The sequence below is a fragment of the Protopterus annectens genome, chromosome 1.part2 (genome assembly GCF_019279795.1).
Source record: "Protopterus annectens isolate FY-2018-M chromosome 1.part2, PAN1.0, whole genome shotgun sequence".
NCBI lineage: Eukaryota > Metazoa > Chordata > Ceratodontiformes > Protopteridae > Protopterus > Protopterus annectens.
The window spans coordinates 1,133,109,627-1,133,137,136 of NC_056727.1; positions in this window are offsets into that span (position 1 = coordinate 1,133,109,627).

The following is a 27,510-nucleotide window of genomic DNA, read 5'->3' on the forward strand; positions in this document are numbered from 1 at the left end:
CTGCACCATTTCATGAATCTCTATATACCTTCATTTGCATGCTACACTGCTGTGCATGGGGTAATTAGCATACATGTGCCGGGAGCTGCGCAGCTATGGCATACGCTGGTAGTGCACGTGGAAACAGCTCGTACCTGAATTGCTTGGCGGCCATATTTGGTGTTAGATCGCCGACGCTATGCCTGCACCTGGCACAAGCTTCATGAATCCTGGGGTATATCTATTTAAATTCTATAATGAAATTGCATTCTGAATTTATTAAGGTGTCTTTCTGAAAAGAATGTATTGGAATTCCTATTGTAAAACAAATGTTATGAACTGTGTTGTAAGGGATATAACCCACACAATTGTGAGCTTTCTCAATATAAGAGAGGTTAAGTAAAACAAAACGGAAGGAAATTTAAATCTGGTTATTTCATAATGTTCTCTGAGCTAAACTTAATTAAGGTATTTGAACATTGCTTGCTGTAATTCAGACTACTGCCTACAAAAGAAGGTATTACTTTACAAGAGTGAAACAAGATTCCTTATTGCATATGCAAATTTATCCTTTGCTAAATTTTGATAAATCTTGCAGTGTGCCAGGCACCTGGAAAAAACGTTTCAGTGAAATTAAAAGAGAACTGCAATGTTTATATAGTACAAAGGATAATGAAAATGAATATCAGTCACTCTGCCATCCAGTGTTTATGAAAAAGAGGAATTTTTTTTAAAGTAGTCAAAGGTATGATGTTGTTGCTTCAGCCAATATTGGTGAATTTGATTGAGAAGATAAATAAATAATTTCTGAATGGTTCACAAAGTTTTTCTTTCTTGTCTAGTGTGATATTTTGAGTGAAGAATAATGTGGAATGTAACTACAAGTAAACGTGGCATTCTGTTGGAAACTGATTGAGAGTATACTAACTATCACTTGCTATCTAACCATGAAGCAGTTAGAGGTGATACTTCTTAAAGGCAGAAATTCCATAGCAGTAGCAAGGGTTTTTTTTCCTATGGGATAGTTGTTTGCTATAAGAAAGAAAACTGAAAAAAAAAAAAAAAAATGGTGATTTTTTTTTAAATTTAGAAATTACTTAGGCTAATGAACATATGGGCTGAATGGCTATGAAAGTTGGTGTTAATTCAAAAACACATTGCTCTAGGGGAAAAAAAGGAAAGACAAAAGAGATAATATTCAAAACAATGACTATTATCATGGAAAATAAAAAAAAGAGTTTAGGATTTGCTGAGATGCAACAACATAGGTTTCCAAAAAATATGATACTTGACCTGCTTGCAAACAGTGCATAGGTATGACAGACTAAGCTGGCTATACAGAAAGAATCATAATGCAACTATGCTGTAAAAAATAGATTGGACAAGATAGGGTGATGCAGTCCAATGGTAATTAGGCATGTATAAGTGATAACATAATGTAGACACACCTTGGGGAGCACTGCATAATGAAGTTCTGAATTCTTGAAAATGGCTGTCACCATGCAACTAAGTAGGGCTACTCTATACATGGATATTTGACTACACATCAGTATTCATGTTGTGTTTGACTTGATGTGTACTCACATGTGTATCAACGTGCAGCACACTTGCAGTTTGGACATTGTTAGTAGTCCATACAAAGGTTATGTAGCAAATGACACCTGTTTTTTTAAAATATGGAAGAAAAGGGGATGATAGGATAGACATACAGACAAAAGAGAAAGAAGAGAAACACACAGAAGGACAAAGCGAAGAGTGATGTGGGGTGTGAGAGAATGATAATTTTATGATAGGTGTGTTATTTTTAGAAAAAAGGATACAGAGGGGAGGAAGCACGTAGATGTTGCGAGAAAGGAGGGTGGGTATAAGGTTGCTAGCAAGGGCAGTTACACAAACATATGGCAGATACAAATACTGACATGAGAAGTACTCATACACTGAGAGAGCTACAGTGGAGAAATACACACATATAGAGGGTGGACTTTTGGTAATGGGGAATATTGGACTACAAACAAAGGAGAAGAAGTGACACAGAAGGAAGGGAGCACCATGATGGAGGATATGGTGAGGTGAGTAGGGGAATCTATCCATATGTCAGACAACACCATGGCTGATATAAGGCTGCAGTTTGCTACTGTTGGCTTGCTGTTCAGGCCTGGGTAGATATGAGATGCTAACAGTCACATGAGTAGGCACAGTAAGGTGCCAATGCAGGCACTGAGTCACTGGTCCACTTCTGTCTTCACCATCCAAAAAATCTCATGCTAGGTAAATCAGAAGAGCTCATCTGCAGCATTCTTTGATGAGGAGCGATGTCTCCCACCAGAAAACAGCAATAGAGATGAACAGCAAGCCCCTTAGGACACAATACAAATGACACCTTTATCTCCCTCCAGAGATACAATACTGGTGACTGCTGGTAGACCCAGTAGTCAGTGTGGTAGTTGGTGCAGAGCATACTGGCTGCTACCTCCTCATTAACTGCTCTACAGCCAATTGGGTGGGGAAAAAATTAAAATAAATGGAGAAAAACAAAATGGCAATGACACATAACTAAAATAAAAATGAGAGAACAGAACTGGGCACAAATGTAATGGTCAGAGTTATGTGGTACACTGTATCAAAATATGTTTTAGGAAAAAGAAACAACAGCAATATAAATCGATGGATATGGAACACCTATTATCTGACTGAGGATAACACTAGGGAATATGAATGCAGTCTAACTGTCACATTATGTAAGACAGTACCACAATGTATGAATGAAAACAAATGTGCATAGTCAATCAACAGCAAAGCAATGGAAACAAATAATAAAATGAAAAAAAAAATCTCACTGCTGTAAGTTAAGTAGATCTCTTATACACACCATAGCAAATGCAGAAATTTCTGGTACACAGTCCAGAGAGAAGCAAGTGGAGGAATTATCTCCAAGATAGGCCTCTCCAAAATTGACCAGAGAGACAGGAAAACCATTACAGCAGTTCAAAAGGCTGCAGTATGATCTAGGAAGGATAATAAGGATGTCAAGCACCATTGCCATATCAGGTAGGACTGTGATCCATGAGGAGGATCAGGTAGGACTGTGATATAATACACCTGCTGATCTCTCACCATGAGGAGGATCAGGTAGGTCTGTGATATAATACACCTGCTGATCTCTCACCATGAGGAGGATCAGGTAGGACTGTGATATAATACACCTGTTGATCTCTCACCATGAGAAGGGTCAGGTAGGACTGTGATATAATACACCTGCTGATCTCTCACCATGAGGAGGATCAGGTAGGACTGTGATATAATACACCTGCTGATCTCTCACCATGAGGAGGAGCAGGTAGGACTGTGATATAATACACCTGCTGATCTCTCAACATGAGGAGGATCAGGTAGGACTGTGATATAATACACCTGTTGATCTCTCACCATGAGAAGGGTCAGGTAGGACTGTGATATAATACACCTGCTGATCTCTCACCATGAGGAGGATCAGGTAGGACTGTGATATAATACACCTGCTAATCTCTCACCATGAGGAGGATCAGGTAAGAGTGTGATATAACACACCTGTTGATCTCTCACCATGAGGAGGATCAGGTAAGACTGTGATATAACACACCTGTTGACCTCTCACCATGAGGAGGATCATGTAGGTCTGTGATATAATACACCTGCTGATCTCTCACCATGAGGAGGATCAGGTAGGACTGTGATATAATACACCTGCTGATCTCTCACCATGAGGAGGGTCAGATAGGTCTGTGATATAATACACCTGCTGATCTCTCACCATGAGGAGGAACAGGTAGGACTGTGATATAATACACCTGCTGATCTCTCACCATGAGGAGGATCAGGTAGGACTGTGATATAATACACCTGCTGATCTCTCACCATGAGGAGGAACAGGTAGGACTGTGATATAATACACCTGCTGATCTCTCACCATGAGGAGGATCAGGTAGGACTGTGATATAATACACCTGCTGATCTCTCACCATGAGGAGGATCAGGTAGGACTGTGAAATAATACACCTGCTGATCTCTCCCCATGAGGAGGATCAGGTAGAACTGTGATATATTGCACCTGATGATCTCTCACCATGAGGAGGAGCAGGTAGGACTGTGATATAATACACCTGCTGATCTCTCACCATGAGGAGGATCAGGTAGGACTGTGATATAATACACCTGTTGATCTCTCACCATGAGAAGGATCAGGTAGGACTGTGATATAATACACCTGCTGATCTCTCACCATGAGGAAGATTAGGTAGGACTGTGATATAATACACCTGCTGATCTCTCACCATGAGGAGGATCAGGTAGGTCTGTGATATAATACACCTGCTGATCTCTCACCATGAGGAGGATCAGGTAGGACTGTGATATAATACACCTACTGATCTCTCACCTTGAGGAGGATCATGTAGGTCTGTGATATAATACACCTGCTGATCTCTCACCATGAGGAGGATCAGGTAGGACTGTGATATAATACACCTGCTGATCTCTTACCATGAGGAGGGTCAGGTAGCTCTGTGATATAATACACCTGCTGATCTCTCACCATGAGGAGGATCAGGTGGGTCTGTAATATAATACACCTGCTGATCTCTCCCCATGAGGAGGATCAGGTAGGACTGTGATATATTACACCTGCTGATCTCTCACCATGAGGAGGAGCAGGTAGGACTGTGATATAATACACCTGCTGATCTCTCACCATGAGGAGGATCAGGTAGGACTGTGATATAATACACCTGTTGATCTCTCACCATGAGAAGGGTCAGGTAGGACTGTGATATAATACACCTGCTGATCTCTCACCATGAGGAGGATTAGGTAGGACTGTGATATAATACACCTGCTGATCTCTCACCATGAGGAGGATCAGGTAGGACTGTGATATAATACACCTGCTGATCTCTCACCATGAGGAGGATCAGGTAGGACTGTGATATAATACATCTGCTGATATCTCACCATGAGGAGGATCAGGTAGGACTGTGATATAATACACCTGCTGATCTCTCACCATGAGAAGGATCAGATAGGACTGTGATATAATACACCTGCTGATCTCTCACCATGAGGAGTATCAGGTAGGACTGTGATATAATACACCTGCTGATCTCTCACCATGAGGAGGATCTGGTAGGACTGTGATATAATACACCTGCTGATCTCTCACCATGAGGAGGATCAGGTAGGACTGTGATATAATACACCTGCTGATCTCTCACCATGAGGAGGATCAGGTAGGACTGTGATATAATACACCTGCTGATCTCTCACCATTAGGAGGTCATTTGCCAACCATATAAGTGTAATCTCAGTACTGTGCCTCAAAATTAAACTGTGCTTCCAAGTGTCCAAACGGTTATCATAATATAGATGAGTACATCTCTGTGTACAGAACTTTCAATAACATTTACAGTAAATGAGATTTTAGAAACCAGGAAGTAATGACCAGAACTTTAAGATTCAGTTGTGATTTCTTGAGGATAAGAGTAACCAATTTGCCCCTGTAAAGGATGAGGAAACATCTGGGATCTTAAAGAGAATCTCACAATCTAGAAAACAATGGATTTCTATGATTCAGGGTGGGTCAAAATTAATTTTGTAGGTCCTGGTCTAATCTGCACTGTGTAGGATGCACATAGGACACAATTTTCATGATCTTGTCATAGTGCATATAGTTAAACTCAGCCCGTCAAAGGTCTAGACAATCCACATCAAACTCATTTATTAACCCATTGCACTAGTTAGAGATGATGGACTGCATAGTCTTAGCTACATTTTCCACAAGGATCTATATAACTTCCTCACAATATCATGAAGTAAAATTCCTCTGGCTGACAATACAGGCTTTGATACACAGTCAACCAGACACCCACAAAAATGTAGTAGCAGGATTAAATAGTGCAGAGATTTCACTGGACAAATGCTGTCAACTTACCTGAAATCTCTTTGAAACTGTATAATGCTCATACATAATACACTTGGTCTCAAAAAGGCCTGTTCTGCAGTACTTTTACTTCAGCCATCACCTCTGTCTGTGTAATTAAGTGAACTTATGGTCAGACCATGGGTCCATCCATGCAAATGGCCTATTGCAGAGATAGGTAGGCCAGTGATATCCAGAGCACCTGTAACAGCCTCATGATATGCTGTGTGGAGTGAATCTGGGTCTTCTGCGCTATCATATTCAAAAGCTGATCAAATAAAGGAGATAAGGTCAAATACTCAATGCTCCTTAAGTCATGAACTAGTTATAATTCAAAAAGAAACACATGGCTATTAAAACAGGACACATTATATAGTATTATATAGACCTACTCAGGGATATAGGAGCATGTATACTTATTTCAGCCTTTTGCTCTTCATATGTTACCAACAGAAGAGCAGAGGAGGATGAGTATTTCAAAAAGTATCTCAACTATAATCTGCAACTGCTGCTTACTAAATATATATATTATGTCAATGCTATGTAGTGATTATGATTAACAATTTTTGAACATTTTTTCCAGAGGGCTGTCTTTTACAACTGCAGAACTTCATACAATCTAGTAGGCTAGTCATTCTACTGAATGATAAATACGTATGCATATATATATTTATTTTATTTATTATTTATTTTATTTTACATTTGTTGACCGGGCTAGTCCAGCTGGATAATTTCCATTTTCAGTGGAGGCCCGGGGAGAAAAGCTCCACAATTAAAACAAGGTTAAACATTTAAGCAACAATGCATACATTTTAGTGTAGTAGAAAATACAGCGAAAAAAATCAGGTAAAAAACAAATAGCCTAAGCTATATATTCATTTTTTTTTTTTTTTTTTTTTTTAGAACAGTACAGTAATTTAGTCATTTGAAATAGCAGGGAAAGATAGTGATTTTTACGTAGGGAGGTATGGCTGAAGAGCGAAGAAGTCATTTAGTCTGGATTGGTACAAGAGCAGAGCCAGAAGTTGTTAAGATGTAATAGAAGTTGTTTTTGAAAAGTTGAAAGGAGTCTAGTGAGGTAATGTGTGGGGAGGTTATTCCATATTTTCCCTATGGAGTTTGAAAATAGACAGTTACCTGCTGAATTTGTAATTCTAGTTGTGGTGACTTGTATCTTTTCGGCAGATCGCAACTGTTTCAAGTTTTTGTAGGGAGTAAGGAGGTTACTGAGAGCTGGTGTTTTTGTTGGTTGATAAAGAATGTTATGTGTAATTAAGAGTTGTTGATAGATAAGCTTGTTAGGTAGTTCTAACCATTGTAATTGTTTTAAGTTATTACAGTGGTGAGTTCTGTACTGGGATGCTGTGGCAAAACGGGCTATATTATGGTAGGATGTAGTTAGTTTTTTCAGGTTACCTTTAGAGAGATTGGTGTAAATAGAGGAAGCATACAGTAGGGTGGAGATAAGATGTGATTGAGCTAAGGTGGTTCGTGCTTCTGGAGTAAGGAAGGGTTTTATTCTGTACAGTGAACCTAGCTTTTATTTACTGCTTTTATAGTGTTATTGATATGACAATCATAGTTAAGATTATTATCAATAGTAACACCAAGCAGTTTGGTAGTAGAGTCTGGGGAGATAAGAGAATTGTCAGCTGCAGTAATAGTAAAATTTAGTTGAGGAGATTTGTGGGTAGGTGAGAATAGTAATAGCTTTGTTTTCTTGGAGTTGAGAAGGAGACATCTTTTGAGAACCATTGTTCAACGGTTGAAAAGGTAGATTGTGTGAGTGACTGGAGTTCAGATTGGGTGGGAGCTGTACAGATGATGGTAGAATCATCTGCATATTGTATGCAGATAGTGTTATGGATAGATGATTGAAGATCATTAATAAAGATAGAGAATAAGAGTGGACCTAATATTGATCCTTGAGGTACTCCTAAGGAGATAGGTAGTAGAGCAGATAGAGAATTTTTCCAGAGTACTGCTTGTTGTCGGTTTTCAAGGTAGGATGAGAACCAGGTTAAGGAGGAAAAATCCAAGGCAAGTGAGTTTAGTATATGTAGGAGAAGTTTATGGTTGACCATGTCGAAGGCTTTTGACAGGTCTAGGAAAAGAGAAGCAGTTAGTTTGTTATTATTACGGTTACAGTTTATTGTGTTAGTAAAGGAAAGTAGTGCAGTGGTCGTACTATGTGAGGGTCTAAATCCATGTTGAGTGTTTGCTAGTAGGTTATTTTGAAGGAGATGGTTAAGTAGTTGTTTGTGTATACATTTTTCCATGATTTTAGCTAGTGGAGATAATAGTGCTATTGGGCGGTAGTTAGAGAGGTCAGTGGATTTGCCTCCTTTATGTAAGGGTATGATGTGTGATATCTTCCAGATTGCTGGAAAATCACTTTCTTTTATGGATCTGTTTATTAGGATCGAAACAGGGTAGGCTATAGCTTTTGCTGCTTCCTGAAGGAATTCAGCAGGAAGCTTATCTGCTGAGCAGGTAGTGGGTTTAAGTTTTTGTAAGAGAGATTGTATGTAGGAGGTGGGTATGGGTTGAAGTTGAAGGGAAGGAATGACTTTGTTGGCGTTACTTAAGATCAGTTGGGAGGCATCAGGGGATAAATGGCTTGCTAGTGTTTGTATGGAAGTAGTAAAGAAGCTATTGAAGTTATTGGCTATTAAAGAGGGATTATCAGGGTCTAGATTCTGTGGGTTAGGTGTTACTATTTTACCTGGGGTAAGTAGATGATTGATAGTAGACCAGAACCTTTTTGGTTCTTTTTTTTGTGGATTGCTGAAGTTCTACATAGTAGTTCTTTTGTCTGAAATAATAGCATTTTTGGTTTTGTTTCTCAGCTCTCTAAAGGTTTGATAGTCTGTTGGGTTTCTAGAGGAGCCATTTCTTCCAAGATTTATTTTAAGCCTGATCTTTTGTTTAGTATTAGAGGTAAGCCAGGGTGCTGTTCTGGTCTTTATTCTAATGGTACGACTTGGGGCATGGTGGTTTAGGATTGTAAGGAATGCTGAGTTGAAATATTCTACGGCTTTGTTGAGAGAGGTGCTTTAGAGGGTCCAATTGTATTGTGAGAGTTCTGTTTGAAATCTTTGGGGATTAAATTGTTTCTTTGAATATAGTGTTCTATGTGAGGTAGGTAAGTTTTGATGAGTTTTAGCTCTAATGACATATGTGAGGGAGTGATCGCTAAGGTCATCAGGAAGGATGCCAGTTTTGTAGCTTTGTGAGGGGGAGTTTGTAAGAACCCAGTCTAAGGTGGTTTCTTTTTGCTTGTTTTATTTATTCTAGTGGCACTATCAATTAGTTGTTTGAAACCAAAAAGGTTTAAATGGGAAGTAGGGTTAGCATTGTTACAAGATTTCCAGTCAATGTTAAAGTCTCCAAGGAGTAGTGTTTCTTGAGGGAGGTAATTTGAGAGTTGTTCAAGAAGTTGTTCTAATGTGGGGATATTATTTCCTGGAGGCAGATAAGCACAAATGATGTTTATTGATTTAGTAGTATTAATTTGAACTCTAGAGCAGATTATTTCGACATTATTGTTTTGGGTAAGAGCAAGGTCAAGAAGAGTAAGCTTCAGGTTAGATTTATATAGGATAGCTACTCCACCTCCTTTCTTGGAGGTGCGATCAAGTCTAACAATGTTATATCCAGGTGGGGTAATTTCAATATCTTTAATAGATGGTTTTAGCCAGGTTTCTGATAAGCATAGAATGTCAAAGTTGTGTACTTCTAGTAGGCGTGTATTTGACTAACTTTATTACAGATACTGCGTATATTTAGGTGGGCCAAGGATAGTATGTTTGTAGTTATAGTTGATGGAGGAAGGAGAGCTTTTATATGGTGACTGTGTGTTTCAGTAGTTGTAGGTTGAGGGCCGGGATTGGGGTGTATGTCACCGTCCTGAAGTAGATGGAGTAGTAGACCATAGTTTTTGGATATGTGTTTTAGAGATGTATCAAATACTTTCTTTGATTTAGTTTTTAGTAGTTTACAATGAAATAGTCTATGGTATTTGGGAAGTAGATATATGGTTTGTGATGAGGTAGGTAAATAGGATGAAGGTAGGTATGTTGTAGGTGTACTAGTATGTTTTGAGGGAAGTGAGAGAGAAATAGTTAAGGAGTGTTCATAGGAGGTTAAGAAGTAGGTAGTAATGAGAAGGAATAATAGTAAGAAGGTGATAGGTAGTTTAAGTTGTGAGTGGAGGATAGTTGTAGACATGATAAGGTAGTTGTATGTGAAGTAGGGTTTCCTGATATGTTGTAGAGGGTGTGTGGTGGGAGTAGGGGTAGAGTCGAAGGGGCTGTAATGGTATAGGACTTTAGTGAGATAGTGGTGGGTTGGTTAAAGTGGTATGTAGGTGTGACTAAGTGAAGGAAGTTACACAATCTGTGAGACTGTGAATTGGATAGGATAGCAGTAGTAGGAGGTGTGGCTTGTAGAAATATAAATGTAGGACCCTGGGGTGGGTGGGATATGGGGGTAGTGTGGGAGGCGGAGGCACACAAAGTAGACCAGAGGAGAGTGGAAAAAGTATCAGGAAGGAAGGGGGAATCAAGGCAAGAGAAAGTATCCTCGGGGAGAGGATGAGACAGAGAGGTAAAGGAGGAAAAGGATTAGTACAAGGAGGGAGAATAAAAGTGTAAGGCAGAAGTCAGTATTAATATCTCAAATAGGGATGAGAAGAGTATAACATCTAGTGGACAAAGTAGAAGTGCAGTAAGCAAACAAGGGAGCTACCAGGCGTGGAGCTGTACTAGAAGGGAGAGAGGATAGCCTATGTGGCCATTCGAGGAGTCTGTGAGGCGAAATGAAGGAGTAAGGAGGGGTAGCTGCTGGCTGCTTAGCTAGTGGCAGTCTGAAAGTTGAGCAGATACATTTAGTTAAAAGCGTAATATAGCATGACTAGGTAGACATACTCTCTTCTTCTGGTGGTAGAGGATGGTAGAAGAAGACAATGTCCTGACCGAGTCCAAGGGTATTCTGTGGGGAACACCCTAATAGTGAAATTAGAGGGATACAACCCAGGCAAAAACACAGGGTCGTGGAGGGATAGCTGTTAGAGGAGGGAGAGAGGACAAAAAGATAATGTTAGAGTACAATATTAACATACAGGGTTACAATTCAGAGTCAAAATGCAATAAAAGACAGGTTATGCAACTGGTAAGCAAAACAACGTTACACATAGTTGATATAACTCTTTAGGATGTACATATTAATGGTGAAAAGTACATTTCAAATAAATAACTGTATAGCTAATAATATATAGAGCCTAGTGTTACAGCAAATCACCACACACACCAGAGTAATGCAGTGAACGCATTCACGTTAACATAAACAATTCAATTGAAACACTTTCCAGGTGTAGATGGTGTAAATAGCAAGTCATAACACGGAACGCTATTGCGTATACAGAAATATGATATGTGAAAGCAATAGGTGTGAGGACTAGGATAGGAGCAGTCCCAATGTAAGGCAAACCTAATAACTAAACGCATTCACTTCTAAGTTAGCAACAAATTCAAGAGCAGTCACTTTAAAAGCTAGCCAAACTATCTAAAATTATTCACGTTTGCACAGCCCGTAAGTACTCATAGGTTGGAACAGCACAGCATACAAAACCAGCATTTGCGTGAGATGTAAAGGGTTCCTATACCAGCTTAAGCAGTATCGGTATCAGTATCAGAGGGGTCCCACTTATGTAGCGCTACCTGAAAGCTAAACGCATTCGCATATAGCTGAGCAAAGATCCACGTGCTACAGAATCAATGCAGACAGTAGCGGAGTAGCATTACAAGAAAGACTATACTAAACACGCTGTTCTATCAGTATCAGAGGTAGATGAGTAGTCTTATATCAGAGGCTGCATCAACGCAACTCCCACCAACCTGAACACAACAGTACTAGAGCCGTCCCATGTATTCAGTACCACCCAAGTGCTAAACACATTCGCGCTTACACTAGAAAGAGTACACACACTATAGCACAAATCCAGACAGTAAAAGAGCAGTCCTATACTAGAAAAAGTACACACGCCTATAGCACAAATCCAGACAGTAAAAGAGCGGTCCTTCAACTAAGGCTATACTAAACACAGTTGCGTTAACCTGAACATAAGCTGGAATAGCATATAATCATCAGTTTCACCTGACTTGGAGTGTTATAGGTAGATAACAGGTTACTACAGCAATATGGCACAAGCTAAACACATTTAACATAAACAGCAGTTAAACACGGACTACTAGAAATGTTACAATACAATTCCTGAAAACTGGAGTGCAATATACAGCTTAAAACTTACTTCAGAGCTGTCGCACACAGCCAAGCAGACTCAGCAGCAGCGAGGAGGGCAGATTTAAAGATGGCACCTTTGGGACATGGGCAGTCTTTAAAAACTTTCACAGGAAGTCCCTAGGGAGGAGGAGGCGGAGATAGTAGGGGGTAGGTATAGACCAGAAAAGGAGGGGAGTGAAGAAACCTGGCTGAAGAAAGGATAGGATAATAAGGTTGCAGTAGGAAGATTAATAGAGGCGGGAGAGGGAGGGAAGATAGCAGGGAGGCAGGTATAGACCGGAAAGGAAGGGGGGTGCAGAGATCTGGCTGAAAAGGATAGAATAGTAATAGGTTCAGTAAAGAGAACAATAGGCTAGGGAAGGAGATAAGAGGCTAAGTGGGTAGGATGTGGAACAGGAGTAATATCTAAGGGTAATAAAACATACAGATATTGGGGCCTAGTAAATACAATAGTATGTTAAAAAGGGTAAAACAGGAGTACAGACCTGGGCTCAAAGGAGACAGGAGAAGCAAGTAGGGAGCCCAAGGAGAAAGGGTGTGAGCAAAACACAAAGTAGACCAGAGGAGAGTGGAAAAAGTATCAGGGAAGGAAGGGAATCAAGGCAAGAGAAAGTATCCTCGGGGAGAGGATGAGACAGAGAGGTAAAGGAGGAAAAGGATTAGTACAAGGAGGGGAGAATAAAAGTGTAAGGCAGAAGTCAGTACTAATATCCCAAATAGGGATGAGAAAAGTATAACATCTAGTGGACAAAGTAGTAGTGCAGTAAGCAAACAAGGGAGCTACCAGGCGTGGAGCTGTACTAGAAGGGGGAGAGAGGATAGCCTATGTGGCCATCCAAGGAGACTGTGAGGGGAAATGAAGGAGTAAGGAGGGGTAAGGAGTAAGGAGTAAGGAGTAAGGATATATATATCTATATATATATATATATATATATATATATATATATATATATATGGGGTTCCTATCATGTAGTCGAACTTTTACAAGTTTAAACCTCATATGGTCGAGACCATAAGTTAGAATTTGTAAAAGTTTGAGCATTTCAACGGAAATCTCCATAATCTGAGGTTTTCATTTTGTTCAATGGGGTGCAGTCTTGGAGTTGGTATATTTAAGTAGTGGGGGGTTGAGGCGCAGCCCCCCATGTCAGGAGTTCACGGGGCTTGCCCCCCTGCTTAAAACAGTTTATTTTGTTTTCTGTTGTTTTGGTTTTTTTTTATCCATAGTCGAAGTTTTGTAACTTCGAACATAATGGTTCGAACATTACGTGTTCAAAGTTATAAGACTTTGACTATGTGATATAAACCCATATATATATATATATATATATATATATATATATATATATATATATATATATATATATAAATACATTGGTTAAAGTGTTTTCATGTGACACAGCATAAAAAGCATTTTAACTGACAAGTTTGGTTTTAAAATTATTCTGAAGAAGTCTACTGGTATAACCAGACAAAAGCACTAAATAATTTTTTTTTCTCACTTGGCACTTTGCCCGTGTTTGTGGATTCTTTAAGGGACTGGCTTATTTTAAAGATCAGTGTTCATAATCTGAATCCCTGAGGCACAGCAACAACAGCAAACAATGAACATGTAATGAAATTTTAATAGGAAGCAGTTTTGGTACATGACCTCAGATTGACCTCAGATAGACAAGTACAATTTCACTTAATTACTTATCTTTCAGTCACTGTACGACTCTCAGCAAGTCACTTAACCAAACAGTTCTCTTGAGTTGTCCCAGAAGAGTGGGCTTACCTGGTTAATAAATAGATTAATAAGACAAGGCAAAAATATGAGGCAAAATCCTTCTAAATAATAATTATAAAACTCTAATGACTGGCATTAATGACCGATTGATATGTTCAGTGATTTACTAAAATGTTTTAGGAGTTAAACATTGATTCATAGTGAACTTCAGGCTAACGTTCATGGTTGTAGATCTGTCCTCTGAGGTGAATAGTCAAGGGACACACACAGACAGACATGATCATTTGTAGTAGACTATTCTGATGTGCAGACTCCAAGGTAAACAGCTACAATTGAACTGATACATTGTACCAGCTGCCAAAAAATGCCACACTATCCTGCACTGACTGAAAAAGCATCATGATGTCTTCTCTCATTGTCTCTACTTTTGAGCCAGCTAAATAGATACTTCCTGGAGCTTTTCATATGTCAAAAAAGAGCAGCCAAATAGTAATTGCGGAGGGGGGTGGGTGGGTAGGATATCTGGATGGAAGTGATTTTTTTTTTGTTTTGTAAAGTTTATGGGATCCTACAGACAGCACCAGGTCCTGCTGCCTAGCTAGGCTTGTGCTGAATCTGTCCCGCTTAGTGCTCCTGAACAGGTGTTTTATGCCTTTCAGTACTGATCAGGACTGCTGAGATTCCCTTCTTGAAGGGACTGGTAATGTCTCAATCCATTGATAGCATTTATTTTTGCAAACAACAGAAATGTTAAACTCCCCTAATGGATGCAGTTCAGTTCCATTACCATTAAGCAATGAGACCCTGACTTTGTTTGTTCCATATAAGCACATTGCTGTAATAATAGTTTCCTTTTCGGAAACTGTACTAAATCCATACTTTAGGAAGCCAAATTATTTACTATTATAGCTGATCTTTTTATCAACATTCTTTTCTAAGACATGCTTAGAAATTTGTGGTAAGCTCATTGTTTTGAAAGTAAGGCTTTTACCAACTTTTGGCTATTACTGCAATGTGGGGATTTCAAGAAGTAGGCCGCATGTGATTGAGGATTGTTATAGGTGATGGCTAACAATGTGTGGTTCATCTTTTGTATTGCAGATGCCAAGAGAACTGAGTTATCCTTCCCCAAAACCATGGTGTACACTCAATCCTTAACTGGGAAATTATCTTCCTCTAAAAGTGCTACTGTGTACAGTCAGTTTAGCCCTCAGCAAGTCATATAACTTGCAGCTATATGCACTCCATACATACCTATGGAAAATACAACAATTTTGTGTACTTCTGCTTACTGCTAGAATAATGTACATATTCAAAAACTCTTGATGTAGCCAAGAACATTCATTGCAGTGTTACCATTCAGCCATTTGCAATGCTTCCTAAGTATGGTGGGTCTATATTATAACATCGAAAACTACAAAGATCGAATGTTATAATATAGAACCCTAAACATCGAAATCCGCAAACATCGAACAGTCAGAATAGCGATTTTTTTTCCCAGGGAAAAAAAATCGCTATTCCAAGAAACATACACATAACACAAACACACACAAAAAACAGCAATCCACACAGATACACTTAAAATCCTACACCGAAACTAAGCTTTACATACACTGCTAGCTATCCACTTACCTTAACCCAACCCTAACCCTAAGGTCCGTCACTATCGCACACTCACCTCACCCGCACCCTAACCATAACTCACCTAACTCGCCCCCCAACCCTAACCTACACACAATCGCACACTTACCTAAACCCGACCTGTAATGTTCCAACATATCGAACGCTGAAAACAGGGAAGCCACAGCAACGGCCCACCGAATTCTTTCCCTGGGAAAGAATTCGGTGTCCTGCACCTTTGCTGTTTTCAACATTCGACAAAACTGGTTTGATATTATAACATTCGAACTTTATAAAATTCGATGTTATAATATAGACCCAGTATGGTAATATGAGCTACTATGACAGAACATTTCCTGCACAAAGTCTAAATAACTTGTATCATGTTGTTACTTTTAAGTCTGGTACTGGATGTCTGACTGTTGTTGCCATGCATATCTTTTTTTTCACTTCTCATTATGGGTAATTTTGATAATATGTACACCAGAGAGCATAATGTTAAGGAATGTTGCTCACAGCACTACTGAAGGACACATTAAAAAAAAAGGATAGAAAAGGGACAATGACATAAACATAGCAAATGGAATGAAGTTATTTCAAAGGTAACAAAATGAAGGACATTTTTCCGCAGAGAAGGAGACGTGAAGTTCTTTAATCATATAACAGTTTGTGCTTAAATGCATACATCTGAGGGAGGTTATAAGATGTCTGGGATTGACAGAGAAAGGAACTATCTAGGTAATGGCAGTTACAAAAGGGCTTGCTTCAAAAATAATATGAATCCAACAAGCCATACATTTTTGACATCATTTTCATAAGTACTTGCAGAAGGATTGTCATTACACTTCCCAGGTATCAATTATCAGAACAATACAATACACATTAAGTGGCAGTCTTGCTCCCAAGAACAATACCCGTGGAGCTAAAGGGAAGGCGCCAAAGCAAGTATAGCTTCTACTTTTGAAAAAAAAAGGGTAGTTTTCTTAGCTGACATTTGAATGAACTAAACTCTGGGGCTGTTCTGATGCTTGCAGGGAATTTCTTCCATTTGTTTGATTCCAGAATAGAGAAACCATTGCCTTCTGCATGCATGTGTGAACTTTGCATCTGCTGCCCAATCTGTGTGAGTATACTGTGATTGAGACCTCTCTTAAATACAGTAAGAAAAGCTTTGATTAGCAGATTGAACTTTACAAAGCTGCTTTTCTTGACAAAGTGTGTATAGTGTGGGGATTTATTCCGTCCCCATATAGTACATACACTTAGGATAGATGAGTCCATCATGTTTCATGTTTTCTATAGTACACATCAAGTAGAACACAAAGTAATATCCTGAATGAAGTTTGTATTTCCTACTTTCCCAAACCAGATATTTCTAGGAGTGATGACATTTCATTTCATTAGCTGAGGCACACTGGCCATGATTAAACTTTTGCAGGGATGGTCTTCACTTACATTCACATTCTGGTATGGAGAGGTTACCTTCCTGGTAAGCACAAGCGATAGTTATTCACTCCCAGTTATAAGGCAGAAAAATAGTTGAGTAAGGACAATCAGTCTTTCTGGAAATCTACACCTTGCTTTTAGAAACCTGGAAATCCCTAAACATATTCTCATTTAGCATCAGCGGGGCACAAATGAATAAACCCAATATTATGGATAGTTTTTCCATGTCTTGCTACCTTACTGGATATTCTTTACACCAGTGGTGGTGGTGGTGGTTGTCTTTCGGCTTTTCCCGGGTAGGGGTCGCTACAGCGGAGCTCCAGTCTGCTAATGATAGGCAGTAGATTTTTTTAATGAACGCCGAGGTGCCAGCTCGATGTCCAACCTTCAACGAAGGCACGCCCATTTATGCATGTCTTTCGAATACCCATCCAACCACGGGGAGGACATGCAGACTCCACACTCCCCACACTCCAGCCGAGAATCAAATGGGAGAACCTCTTGCTGTGAGGCAACAACTCTACCGCTGCACCACCACGGATATAGTGTGAGTTGTAATATGGGTAAACTGCAAACAGCTGGTTTGGGCAGACTGAAAAAGTTGGCAAACAAAATATAAACATATAAATATAGTACTCCTTCCTGGACAGAGCTGTAATATACACCAGTTTCAATCAGTAGAGTAAGTGAAAGAATAAATAAATAAACTGCACATGTATTCTGTTTCATTTTTTCCATTGAATACTATCTGAGAAGGGTATTTGGATTATGTTTTTGAAACAGAATGTTGAAAACCAAGCTACCAAAGATATAAATCAGCTCTCAAACACTTAAAATGCAAATAAAAATTCTTTCCATTGTCTGAGGTAGATTAAGCAAGAAGATATTCACGGCATTGTGATTCTTTTATATAGAGTTATCCTGGGAGTGCATCAGTCATCTAGCCATGTATGACATGTAGCCGATAAACAATTTGAAAGCTACGTGCTACAATTTATGAAAAGGGCTGGTGTATAAGTAAGATATTTTTAGAAAGAAAATAATGGGTCACATGATTACATTGTAAGTACAGCAAGATTGCAAAGGGCACACCCCAAAGTTTTGTTTTAACATCAGTCTTCAATAGCATTATGAGAATATCCAACAAATTACTTAAGTAAACATCAGACAGGTAAAGGAACATGCAGCAGTTACGTACACTGACAGAAGTAGGGATTTTTGCTGCCAGTTGACCCAAGAATTACAGGATATTTCATACAGCCTAACACCATTAGATTTTTTTAAATTCATTTTTCATGTATATATTTACTTATTTTTATAATTAAAGTGACTTATCTGTGCATGGTTTTCATCATAATACTTTGCTGTAGCTGGAAATGTTTCACATTTACTTACAGTTTAGGGCAAAAAACCTTGCTATATTGTTTCCAAAATAATTTAAAATGTATTTCCACTGAAACTTTTGGTTTATTTTTTTACCTACTTATTACCCTGTTATGAAAACTGCTGTTGACCTCTGTATACTAACAATCTTGCTTTGAAAAGTTACTACCAGAGAACAGTTTCAGTGCTTATATTGTGAACAGTTGCTATATGCATAAGTAATTAATAAGGTTGTAATTATTGTAGCTGTTTCAATGCTTCCATTATATACTACTGTTGCTCATTACATATAAATTTATCATTGTAACTATGTGACATTATTTAGCATTTTAATTATTATTATACTCACTGTAATGTATTAAAAATTTAAATCAAAGAGTAAAAAAAAAATCACATAGACAAGTGAATTAGTAAAAAATACTGCAAGAAAAACCTAGCCAAGGTAAAGTTTTCAATGTGTGATACCTAAAACCTTGTGTATTAGAGGCCCATGGGATATATCCAAATGACCCCTCACGGACAGCAGGTGTTTCAGCTAATTTCCTTTTTAACATATTTATGGATTTATTCAAGCCAATAAAGCCAAACACCACTAGGTGTGGACATACATGTTTCAGCTTTCTAATGTCCTTGTCCACACAGTATAAGTGCACTGTTTGGCAATTCTCTAGCAAAACCTGGTGTTTATACCAAGCTGATGTCCATGACCATAACATGTCTGCAAAATATCCCAACTAACAGCTAAATCAAAGAGTAAAAAGGTCACACAAACAAGCCAATTAGTAAAAAGCTACAAGAAAAACCCAGTGAAGCTAGAGTTTTTTTACTGTGTGATACCTTAAACCTGTTGTAATAGACACCCATGGGATATATGCAAATGTCCCCTCAAGGACATCAAGTGTTTCAGCTATATGGCTTCTGAATGTCCATGACTTTTTGCTTTTTTTCCCTTTTTTCCTTTTTTAAAGTCTTTATGGATTTTTTCCAGCCAATAAAGCTAAGCTCCACTAGCATGTGGACATCTTGTAGTTTTCACTAACTGGTTTCTCTATGTGACCTTTTTACTCTTTGATTTAGTTGTCAGTTGGAATATTTTGCAGATACCTTAATTGTTATGGACATACCCTGGGTATAAAGACCCTGTGTTTCTAAAGTATAGACAAACAATCCACTTATGCTGTGCTGATGAGGACATAAAAAGACTGAAATGTGCATGTTCTCAGAATATTAATTTCCCTAGTGGTAATCACATCAGAATCATGTATTTCATCAGGAGTTTTGAGTTTATCCTCAAAGATGACTTCCTTAGGGAAGGGGTAAACTTTGTTGTTTGCATAGTCATATTGGTCTCAAATAAGTTTCTTCCTCTTACAGGTCATAACTTCTTTGACCTTTTCTTCAACTTTGACAAATACTTGATTGTATTTATTCTTATTGTACAACAATCACTCAAAATCCTATCATTCAAAACAATGATATCAGAAGATAAAGAATTAACTAAGACAGTATTGCACTTAATTTTTTTTACAATAGATGTGATAGATTTATTTTTGTGTATCCCTTGCAATCAAGAATTGGTCCTATTTCAAGCAGCCTTATTAGAACTTACCCAATTAAACAAATGTACAATACATTTTCTGACAGATTTATTAAAAATAGTTTTCAACAATAACTATATTTTAAAAGCGAATATTTTAAGCAGATACAGGAGTGGCCATGGGCTGAGCAAACGCATATATATATATATATATATATATATATATATATATATATATATATATATATATATATATATATATATACTAATTTTGTAATGTACATGTGGGAGAAGGACTTTGTTTGGAACTCAATTTACTCTAATTATTGGAGACTATATTTCCAATATTTGGAAGGAGTGCTTATTTTATGGGTAGACACAGACCAAGAGATTGTTAATGTTATCAGTCATATTAACAGCATTACTGAGTTTCTGAAATTTACCTTTAATATTAGTAAAGACAAAATTAATTACTTGGATGTGTGTATTATAAAAAAATTCTATTCTGGAAAACTACAAGACTGCCATCCATAGAAAGGATAGTTTTTCCAACAACTATTTACATTTTAGCAGCTGCCATCCACATGCCAGTAAAAAGGGTATGGTTAAAGGACAATCATTTAGAGCTGCAAAAATGCACTCAAATTTAGATTTATTTATAGAGGAACATGACAAGAGTGCAAGTATGTTCCTAGAAAGAAGTTATCCTTATAATTTAATACATGAGGTATGTAGTGAGGTTACAAGAGGGTGGGGGACTGAATTATCCCTGATCCTTGCTAATGGAATTATTAACAATTCATGAAATCTACATCTGAGGTTAACCCAAGTTTTAATAAAGCCTTGATTTCAAGCTTTGATAGTTTTGCAACCGTGGTAACAAAAAAAAAAAAATATATATATATATATATATATATATATATATATATATATATATATATATATATATATATATATATGGGTTTACTAGAAAGTAGACCTGTGTGTGTGTGTGTGTGTATATATATATATATATATATATATATATATATATATATATATATATATATATATATATATATATATATATGTCCGGATTCACTTTATAAGCTTGAAATCCTGAAATATCGAATTTCAGAATCTCGAGCCCATAAAGTGGAAAGGCTAAACCATCACACACCCAGAAGCGTGAAATTCAAAATTGCGACTTCTATACTACACACACACCACACACACATACACATACACATACAAATACACATACACACTCCTTCCTCCCCAGAAATAAACACACAAACCAATCCTATGTACAAGCAGGGGTCCTGTGCCCCCCTGCATCCCCCTACTTAAATATACTAACTCTAAGGTCGCACTACATACACAAACACATGAAAACCACCACACATGCTACATCCCCCTCGCACACACACACCACAGTAACAAAACACACTAACACACACTACAGGGCCTAACCAAAACCCTTAAAACATAAACACTTACCTGAATCCATGAGCACAGTGCAGCACCAAAACCACTAATACATCTCCAAAATACGAGATTTTGAATTTCATGCTTCTGGGTGTTTGCTGTTTTAGCCTTTCCATTTTATGGGCTCGAGATTCTGAAATTCAATATTTCAGGATTTTGAGCGTTTCCATATATATATATATATATATATATATATATATATATATATATATATATATATATATATAATAACATTGAATTATAAGTACACCAGAAAGTGGGTCTTAAAGCACTATTCACTTACAAAACAGGGAAGAATCTTAAATTTATATTTGAACATTCAGTAAGTGCCCACACATTTAACAGCACTACTGGAACATGGAAATGTGGAGTTTGTAGATGATGTGAATATTTATTAGTAAGATAAGTATTTTATAAACACCAACCAAAAGATTATTTTGGTTAAAGCAAATTGTACTACCAAAGGTGTAATTTATGCTGCTGTTATGTTCCATATGCAACCATTTCTATGTAGGGAAAACAGAGTGTAGTCTTTGTAAACATATTTATGAACACAACTATGACATTTCCATGATAAATTTAAATAGTTCTTTGTTAAAACGCACTTTGTTATGTCCTAACTATAAAACATTTTCTTTTGTTATTTTGGAAGTTATTGCAGCAAATGTAAGAGAGGGAGACTGGGGAACAAATTTAGAAAACAGGGAACTCAGATGGCAATTAAATCAAAATGCCTTAAGTTCTCCGTGCATAAAATAATGAGTTTCCATACGTATTGTACTCGAGTTTAAAGCTATGAATTATGATTAGAATAACTACTGGGGCAATGCTTCACAGAAATGTATAGATTTTTTTATGAGTGAAAGTATAACTTATTGAATTCTGCAAGTATACCTTATGGTTATTTTAAGAGTTTATTGTTTACGTTTGAACAGTAATACATTTTTAACTTGTTATTTGACTACTGTGTTTTTAAATGCATTCATTGCTGTTTAATTAAGTCACATGATAATCAGTTTTACTATTTAAACCATCAGGTTGAATTAAATAATGGTTCTAAAGAAGTCCAGTATGTAATAAGGATGAAAATGCTTAACTTACATGTGCCTACAAGTTGTTTTACTACTGTATTTATTAAAAGTTTCATTGTGATACTAGTTCTGGTGCTCCATTAATTTTGGATTTGTTTGGAACTTTCAGCTTTATGGGATTCTCTGCAAGAGCCAGTATTTTTGAGTTTTGGAGCTTTGATGTTTTTAGGCTACATGGATACATGTTCTTTGTTTTAGATTATCAGATATGAACAGTTGACTGAAATGTGAGGACATAGCTTCATTATGTCAAAATGCACAGGATGCAGTCATTGGCAGCTAGAATACAACCCTCTAGATCTCCACTGGAGTGAAGGAGTTAAATTATTTCCCTGATTCTGGGCCTTTGATCCTCATTATTTTTGTCTTTGTCCAGATTTCTTGCTCTTACAGGTTGCAAGATACTGCTAGTGTGATGTAGGAATGATTACTTCAGTGGACTTGTTAATAAAGCTGACCATACTAAGACTGTGCAGATTATGGGTCAGAACAGTACTGAATCCTACACAACTGATGCATTGACAAAACCGTATCTTCATTATGGAGGAAGATAATTCTCAACATATTAAGTCTTACACAATATGATACCATCTGTGTACAATTAGTTGGTGAGTGAGATACAGAATTAGTCTTTTAGGTACTTCATGGATTTCATATTTTACATCACCACTTAAACTACTCCTACAGAAGATCTTGACCCACTAAACTAATGCTAGGACACAGAGAGGCATAGTTCTTTAACATGTGAAATGGTAAATGACTTTTAGAAAGGAAGAGTGAAATTATTAAAAAAGAATGGCTAAAATACATAAATGTATGCCACTTATTATATAAATGATAACTAAATAAGATGGATAAAATAGTTTATTTTCTTTTGTTTATATGGACTGAGAGGCATCATGAATTAGTATACAAGAAGTGGGGGGCATGGTCAAGATGCTGACTGACTAAAAGCAGCTTTGATCAGCTCTGCTATATATATTTTTTTTCATTTCTGACAGGAAATTTCATTTTTAAATCATTCCCTCCAGTTTTTTTTTCAAAAAATATTATTAATTTGAAGTCTTTTGTGCAATAATATCCAAAAAACAACTTTTTAATCTTATAATTTCCTGTCAAAATTTCATTTGGAAGTTCTCTTTCTTCAAACTTCAAAATGAGTCACACAAAAGGAACCTTTCAAGATTCTACTCTAAGGAAGGATATGCAGTTTGTTTTTACCAGCTTACAAGAGCTCTCTCTTAAGATGGATATAATGGACAACAAAATTGAAAACTTTAAGGAAAGCTGTTCTAGACACATGGAGCAGATAGAAGAAATATTAAACCAACAAAAACTCAGATTTTAGGGATAGAAGATGCCTTAATTGACTTTGAAAGAAGACTATCTGAAGATGAACATAACCTGGATTTTTTACTGAAATAAAACACCTTGCTGTTAGAAACAATTGATGACCTAGAGAAGAGATCCCGCTGAAAAAAAAATTAGAATTTTTGGATTACCTGAACACATTGAAAATGACAACATGACAAACTTTCTAACATCTTGGCTTCCTAAAACCCTTGATCTCTCAGAAGCTATGTATTTTGGCATTGAGAGAGAACATTGATCTAAGATCTACTATTGTAAGATTTTTTTTTCTACACAAAATAAAGATATGATCCTAAAGACAGCTTGGACAAAGACTCCCATAAAAATTCAGGACCAAACAATAAGATTTGATAATGACTTCTCATCTGTAGTAATGCCTAGAAGAAAATGCTTTCTATCTTTAATAAAAAAAACACAAAAAAACATCAGATCAAAGTTCATCTTCTCTTCCCAGCAAGAGTGAAAATATATCTTCCAGACAAAACAAAAATCTTTGAAGACCTGGACAATGCCATACTATTTTTAATATCAAAAGGTGTACTGGATAAGACAGAGGACATGGAATATAGCAACAACGCATTAAATAGACAAGCAGAAAGAAATAACTGGAAAATCAGTGAAAAAAAGAAGAAATTAAAGGAAAAATAACTTAATCTATTTCTTTACATAATTCTAGCCACTAATCTTACAATCAAAATTGTCTTTCATTTATCACAGCCCATAAGTATATAAATCTTCAACCCTAACTGCATGTATTACAGTTCAGAAGCAGTGTGCATTTCTATTCACTGCCCAAGGTGAAAGATCATTCACATAAGCAAACTTTTAAGTGGAAGGCTGCTGTATCAGAACTGAAAAATCAATAACTGAAATCTGAATTATGCCTTCTATTGTTTTGATTTTAACTTTATCTTGTTACAAGCTTGATACTTTATCTAGTTACTCTTCTGCCATGCAGCTTACATATATTTATTCTGGTTACACATAAAAGCTGACTAGAAAGACCAATACATTAATGCAACTTAGCAAAAATAAATAAAGGAATTAACTAATAAATAAAATAAATGAAAATTACACTGTTCTTTAAAGTAGCTTTCAGCATTTTTATTAATAAAAGCAGCAACCCCCCACCACAATAGAGTTTAAAACCTTAGCTGTGTATACCCTTCTCCCACAGCAAAGGTAAAGGCTTTTGTGATCAGAGGAAGATATAACATAATAGAACAGTAGTAACAAACAGCTTTAGTAAGATAACAGGCTATATGGGTAAAGGTAGCTCATAACAGATACTGAGCTTCAGGTGTTTCAGAGTTAAACGGAAGTTGATTTTCCAGAAACTACTCATGGACAACTTTATATACTTCTTTATAACATTTGTAACTTTCTAGTAACTCACTAAAAACTCTCAAAAGTTGCATTTTATGAAGAGGGGGGGTTCAAATGTATAAGGAGCATGACATAACATCTGGCAGTATTATCTGTGTCCTGTTAGATATGACTATCAAACTGAAAATATGATATGTTGCCAAACCTTCTCCTTTTATGACAAAATGTTTGCAAGTCGAATGAGTAACATGTCTAATTAGTTGAGAGTCAAAATAAGATAAATTAAATTACTGCTGACACCATATTACATTCACAGAGTACTTCTTTAAACATAACAACTGTGCTTATTTTATTCTCACACTAATCAGTGCATTGACCATCATTTTTTAGAGCAAGACCGAATCCTTGAAGGCATCCTGTCACATGTACTGCAGCTTCTTATACTGCAACAAGGTTGAGTCAGATTTAGTAAGGGCATCTGTTGCAACATATCTTGGATTCCCATTTTGACCATAAACTACCCTTAGACCACAAGACAAGTGGCTTGAAGAACTTCCGCTAGACAAATAAATAATAGATCTTACTAATACTATACATTACTTATTGTTTTTGTGTTTAAACCTGGTCATATTGAGTGTTTGTCTATTATTATATGATCCAGCATATTTAAGAGATGTGATTAAGTTTATTGAAATTTTACATCAAGACAATTGATCAGTTAGATATTCTTTTCTCTGAAAGGTTAAGGTTTGTACTCTTCAGGCAACTTATAACAAATAACATATATGAAAGAAACACCTTTCATTTTCATTGAACCAGCAATTATTGCAAATCTAATGTTCTGTAGGTTCATACCCAAATATCAAACCTCAGTTTAACAAACAATAATAACAAAGATCATTGAGTTGATCACAAATTCTGATGGCAATAATGAATATTAAGGCTATATTAAATATCATATTTGCTACTACTATGGATATTGAAGAAGCATGATTGTCACTTGTGTTGGCAGAGGAATGAGGTGAGATGCTTTTTAGGGGGATACACAGTAATTGATGTGTTAAAGAACAGTGAGTCATTGATGTGTTACTGTTAACAATACCAGACATCTGTTTGTTTACACTTCAATGCTCTGATGATACTTGTGAACTAAAAGCTTAGCAATTGGTATTATTCTCACACAGAATTTCTCTATATACAAAAGTGGAAATATTTGAAAAGCTTGAGCTAAAAAGAGTGAGGGGAAGGAGAGGGAAGGGGAAAAAGAAAGAAAGGAAGAGAAAAGAGAGGGGAAAAACACATTCAAACTGTTTAATGTTACATTAATAGTCATATTAGAAGAGGTGACTTATATTCAAGATAAACTGACAAAAGCAAATATTAATTGTTTTGATGTTATGGCTGTCTCAACCAACTATAGATGTATGAAGTTGTTGGTCAAATCACTTTGTTTATATGCTCAATTCATACTAATATTGCTATGATAATATAACTTGTTATGTTTTAAGAGTTCTATAAAAGAGATGTGGACTTAACATACTTTGCTTTCTCTCTTATAACAATAACAAGAAAGGGGGGTGGTGAAGAGGAGTAGGGAGGGGAAGAAGAGAGAAAGATAAAATATGAAATAGTAAGAATTCTGTGCTGTACAACTACATTTTAAAGTGATGATTTTAATTTTAACAAATTGAATGAAACCTAAAATTAATAGATGACATTAATATTTACAGACTTGTACTATGATATATATGTTATGCTTCTTGTATTTATTTTCCAACAAAAGAGGGTTGCTAAAATATAACATGAACAATGTTTATCCTTCAAACTCCTTTAGTGCATTATATGTTCTAGCGAGTGAATTAACAATATGTTTTCCTTAATCTTTATACTTTATAATGAGAACAATTACTGAATTTGTAGCCGAGTGGTAGTTGGATTTTTCTTTTTGATATTGTCGAATGGAAGGACATGCTTGGATAGAATTACTATCTGAGCAGGGAGTTTTAGACTCCAGGTGGGGTGAGAAAGTTTTTGTAATGATATCGTTACAGTTAATGAGTTATTTCAATGTTCAGAGGGGTCTGTAAAAATCTTTCATATGATCTTTTCATCTATATATTTAGTCAAAATTTACATAATCATTTATGATTTTCAAATATACAGAGGAGTGATGATAAAATGTATACTTTATATGAATTCTATGGAAAGTATGATTAAACTCATTGACTTAACTTCATGACTTGTTTAAACTGTATAGCATTAAATATTAATAGTCTAAACAATAGCTGTAAGAGAGGGAATTTATGTC